Here is a 6,303-nt window from a genome sequence, read left to right as displayed (position 1 = left end):
CTCCCTCTCAGCACACAGTTTCCGCATCACGTGACACTTAGAAGCTTATTGGCAAAGCGGTGGCTAAGGGGCGTGGCCAGGTGCTCTCGTCAGCAAAGCACGAGACAAGCTGTGTTTATATTCAGCACGTGACCTTCCCGCGTGCTCCCCGCCCCCTGACATCTTCACCCCCTCATCCCCCCCTCACACCCCCCCTCACATCATCACCCCCCTCATCCCCCCCTCACATCATCACCCCCCTCATCCCCCCCTCACATCATCACCCCCCTCATCCCCCCCTCACATCATCCCCCCCTCACATCATCACCCCCCTCATCCCCCCCTCACATCATCCCCCCCTCACACCCCCCCTCACATCATCACCCCCCTCATCCCCCCCTCACATCATCACCCCCCTCATCCCCCCCTCACATCATCACCCCCCTCATCCCCCCCTCACATCATCACCCCCCTCACCCCCCCTCACACCCCCCCTCACATCATCACCCCCCCCTCACATCATCACCCCCCTCATCCCCCCCTCACATCATCACCCCCCTCATCCCCCCCTCACATCATCACCCCCCTCATCCCCCCCTCACATCATCACCCCCCTCATCCCCCCCTCACATCATCACCCCCCTCATCCCTCCTCACACCCCCCCTCACATCATCACCCCCCCTCACATCACCCCCCTCACACCCCCCCTCACATCATCACCCCCCTCATCCCCCCCTCACACCCCCCCTCACATCATCCCCCCCTCACACCCCCCCTCACATCATCACCCCCTCATCCCCCCCTCACATCATCACCCCCCTTCACCCCCTCCCTCACATCATCACCCCCTCACACCCCCCCTCACATCATCACCCCCTCACACCCCCCCTCACATCTTCACCCCCCTCATCCCTCCCTCACATCATCACCCCCCTCATCCCCCCCTCACATCATTACCCCCTCACATCATCACCCCCCTCATCCCTCCCTCACATCATCACCCCCCTCATCCCTCCTCACATCACCCCCTCATCCCTCCTCACATCATCACCCCCCTCATCCCTCCTCACATCATCACCCCCATCACCCCTCCTCACATCACCCCCCTCATCCCTCCTCACATCATCACCCCCCTCATCCCTCCCTCACATCATCACCCCCCTCATCCCCCCCTCACATCATCCCCCCCTCACACCCCCCCTCACATCATCACCCCCCTCATCCCCCCCTCACATTATCCCCCCCTCACACCCCCCCTCACATCATCACCCCCCTCATCCCCCCCTCACATCATCACCCCCCTCATCCCCCCTCACATCATCACCCCCCTCATCCCCCCCTCACATCATCACCCCCCTCACCCCCCCTCACACCCCCCCTCACATCATCACCCCCCTCACCCCCCCTCACATCATCACCCCCCTCATCCCCCCCTCACATCATCACCCCCCTCATCCCCCCCTCACATCATCACCCCCCTCATCCCCCCCTCACATCATCACCCCCCTCATCCCCCCCTCACATCATCACCACCCTCATCCCTCCTCACACCCCCCCTCACATCATCACCCCCCCTCACATCATCACCCCCCTCATCCCCCCCTCACACCCCCCCTCACATCATCACCCCCCTCATCCCCCCCTCACACCCCCCCTCACATCATCCCCCCCTCACACCCCCCCTCACATCATCACCCCCTCATCCCCCCCTCACATCATCACCCCCCTTCACCCCCTCCCTCACATCATCACCCCCTCACACCCCCCCTCACATCATCACCCCCTCACACCCCCCCTCACATCTTCACCCCCCTCATCCCTCCTTCACATCATCACCCCCCTCATCCCCCCCCTCACATCATTACCCCCTCACATCATCACCCCCCTCATCCCTCCCTCACATCATCACCCCCCTCATCCCTCCTCACATCACCCCCCTCATCCCTCCCTCACATCATCACCCCCCTCATCCCTCCTCACATCACCCCCTCATCCCTCCTCACATCATCACCCCCCTCATCCCTCCTCACATCATCACCCCCATCACCCCTCCTCACATCACCCCCCTCATCCCTCCTCACATCATCACCCCCCTCATCCCTCCTCACATCACCCCCCTCATCCCTCCTCACATCACCCCCCTCATCCCTCCCTCACATCATCACCCCCTCATCCCTCCCTCACATCATCACCCCCCTCATCCCTCCCTCACATCATCACCCCCCTCATCCCTCCTCACATCACCCCCCTCATCCCTCCTCACATCACCCCCTCATCCCTCCCTCACATCCTCACCCCCCTCACCCCCCCTCACATCACCCCCCTCATCCCTCCTCACATCATCACCCCCCTCATCCCTCCCTCACATCATCACCCCCTCATCCCTCCCTCACATCATCACCCCCCTCACCCGCCCTCACATCATCCCCCTCATCCCTCCTCACATCATCACCCCCTCACCCCCCCTCACATCATCACCTCCTCATCCCTCCCTCACATCATCACCCCCCTCATCCCTCCCTCACATCATCACCCCCCTCATCCCTCCCTCACATCATCACCCCCCTCATCCCTCCCTCACATCATCACCCCCCTCACATCATCACCCCCCTCACCCCCCCTCACATCATCACCCCCCTCATCCCTCCCTCACATCATCACCCCCCCCTCACATCATCACACCCCTCATCCCTCCCTCACATCATCACCCCCCTCATCCCTCCCTCACATCATCACCCCCCTCATCCCCCCCTCACATCATCACCCCCCCTCATCCCCCCTCACATCATCATCCCCTCATCCCCCCTCACATCATAACCCCCTCATCCCTCCCTCACATCATCACCCCCTCATCCCTCCCTCACATCATCATCCCCCTCATCCCTCCTCACATCATCACCCCCCTCATCCCTCCTCACATCATCACCCCCCTCATCCCTCCCTCACACCATCACCCCCCTCATCCCTCCCTCACATCATCACCCCCCATCCCTCCCTCACATCATCACCCCCCTCATCCCTCATCACACCATCACCCCCCTCATCCCCCCCTCACATCATCACCTCCTCATCCCCCCCTCACATCATCACCTCCTCATCCCCCCCTCACATCATCACCTCCTCATCCCCCCCTCACATCATCATCCCCCCTCACATCATCACCCCCCCCCCTCACATCATCACCCCCCTCACCCCCCCCTCACATCATAACCCCCTCATCCCTCCCTCACATCATCACCCCCCTCATCCCTCCCTCACATCATAACCCCCTCATCCCTCCCTCACATCATCACCCCCCTCATCCCTCCCTCACATCATAACCCCCTCATCCCCCCCTCACATCATCACCCCCCCTCATCCCTCCCTCACATCATCACCTCCCTCATCCCTCCTCACATCATCACCTCCCTCATCCCTCCCTCACATCATCACCCCCCTCATCCCTCCCTCACATCATCACCCCCTCATCCCTCCCTCACATCATCACCCCCTCATCCCTCCCTCACATCATCACCCCCCTCATCCCCCCCTCACATCATCACCCCCTCATCCCTCCCTCACATCATCACCCCCCTCATCCTTCCCTCGCATCATCACCCCCCTCATCCCTCCCTCACATCATCATCCCCTCATCCCTCCCTCACATCATCACCCCCCTCATCCCTCCCTCACATCATCACCCCCTCATCCCTCCTCACATCATCACCCCCCTCATCCCTCCCTCACATCATCACCCCCTCATCCCTCCCTCACATCATCACCCCCCTCATCTCTCCCTCACATCATCACCCCCCCTCATCTCTCCCTCACATCATCACCCCCTCATCCCTCCTCACATCATCACCCCCCTCATCCCTCCTCACATCATAACCCCCTCATCCCTCCCTCACATCATCACCTCCCTCATCCCTCCTCACATCATCACCTCCCTCATCCCTCCCTCACATCATCACCCCCTCATCCCTCCCTCACATCATCACCCCCTCATCCCTCCCTCACATCATCACCCCCCTCATCCCTCCCTCACATCATCACCCCTCATCCCTCCCTCACATAATCATCCCCCTCATCCCTCCCTCACATCATCACCCCCTCATCCCTCCCTCACATCATCACCCCCCTCATCCCCCCTCACATCATCCCCCCCTCATCCCTCCCTCACATCATCACCCCCCTCATCCCTCCCTCATATCATCACCCCCTCATCCCTCCCTCACATCATCCCCCCCCTCATCCCTCCCTCACATCATCACCCCCCTCATCCCTCCTCACATCATAACCCCCTCATCCCTCCCTCACATCATCACCCCCTCATCCCTCCCTCACATCATCACCCCCTCATCCCTCCCTCACATCATCATCCCCCTCATCCCTCCTCACATCATCACCTCCTCATCCCTCCCTCACATCATCACCCCCCTCATCCCTCCCTCACATCATCACCCCCTCATCTCTCCCTCACATCATCATCTCCTCATCCCTCCCTCACACCATCACCCCCTCATCCCTCCCTCACATCACCCCCCTCATCCCTCCCTCACATCATCACCCCTCATCCCTCCCTCACATCACCCCCTCATCCCTCCCTCACATCATCACCCCCTCATCCCTCCCTCACATCATCACCCCCCTCATCCCTCCTCACATCATCACCCCCCTCATCCCTCCTCACATCATCCCCCCCCTCATCCCTCCCTCACATCATCACCCCCCTCATCTTTCCTCACATCATAACCCCCTCATCCCTCCCTCACATCATCATCCCCTCATCCCTCCCTCACATCATCACCCCCTCATCCCTCCCTCACATCATCACCCCCCTCATCCCTCCCTCACATCATCATCCCCTCATCCCTCCTCACATCATCCCCCTCATCCCTCCTCACATCATCCCCCTCATCCCTCCCTCACATCATCACCCCCTCATCCCTCCCTCACATCATCATCCCCCTCATCCCTCCTCACATCATCCCCCTCATCCCTCCCTCACATCATCACCCCCCTCATCCCTCCTCACATCATCCCCCTCATCCCTCCTCACATCATCCCCCTCATCCCTCCCTCACATCATCACCCCCCTCATCCCTCCCTCACATCATCACCCCCCCTCATCCCTCCCTCACATCATCACCCCCCTCACCCCCCCCTCACATCATCACCCCCCTCATCCCTCCCTCACATCATCACCCCCCTCATCCCTCCCTCACATCATCACCCCCTCATCTCTCCCTCACATCATCACCCCCCTCATCCCTCCCTCACATCATAACCCCCTCATCTCTCCCTCACATCATCACCCCCCCTCATCCCTCCCTCACATCATCACCCCCCTCATCCCTCCCTCACATCATCACCTCCCTCATCCCTCCTCACATCATCACCCCCTCATCCCTCCCTCACATCATCACCCCCCTCATCCCTCCCTCACATCATCACCCCCCTCATCCCTCCTCACATCATCACCCCCTCATCCCTCCCTCACATCATCACCCTCCTCATCCCTCCTCACATCATCACCCCCTCATCCCTCCTCACATCATCACCCCCCTCATCCCTCCTCACATCATTACCCCCCTCATCCCTCCCTCACATCATCATCCCCTCATCCCTCCCTCACATCACCCCCCTCATCCCTCCCTCACATCATCACCCCCTCATCCCTCCTCACACCATCACCCCCCTCATCCCTCTTCACATCATCACCCCCTCATCCCTCCTCACACCATCACCCCCCTCATCCCTCCTCACATCATCACCCCCCTCATCCCTCCCTCACATCATCACCTCCCTCATCCCTCCTCACATCATCACCCCCTCATCCCTCCCTCACATCATCACCCCCCTCATCCCTCCCTCACATCATCACCCCCCCTCACATCATCACACCCCTCATCCCTCCCTCACATCATCACCCCCCTCATCCCTCCCTCACATCATCACCCCCCTCATCCCCCCCTCACATCATCACCCCCCTCATCCCCCCTCACATCATCATCCCCTCATCCCCCCTCACATCATAACCCCCTCATCCCTCCCTCACATCATCACCCCCTCATCCCTCCCTCACATCATCATCCCCCTCATCCCTCCTCACATCATCACCCCCTCATCCCTCCTCACATCATCACCCCCCTCATCCCTCCCTCACACCATCACCCCCCTCATCCCTCCCTCACATCATCACCCCCCATCCCTCCCTCACATCATCACCCCCCTCATCCCTCATCACACCATCACCCCCCTCATCCCCCCCCTCACATCATCACCTCCTCATCCCCCCTCACATCATCACCTCCTCATCCCCCCCTCACATCATCACCTCC

The sequence above is a fragment of the Ascaphus truei genome, unplaced genomic scaffold, assembly GCF_040206685.1.
Source record: "Ascaphus truei isolate aAscTru1 unplaced genomic scaffold, aAscTru1.hap1 HAP1_SCAFFOLD_1327, whole genome shotgun sequence".
NCBI lineage: Eukaryota > Metazoa > Chordata > Amphibia > Anura > Ascaphidae > Ascaphus > Ascaphus truei.
This window is presented reverse-complemented; position numbering follows the sequence as displayed.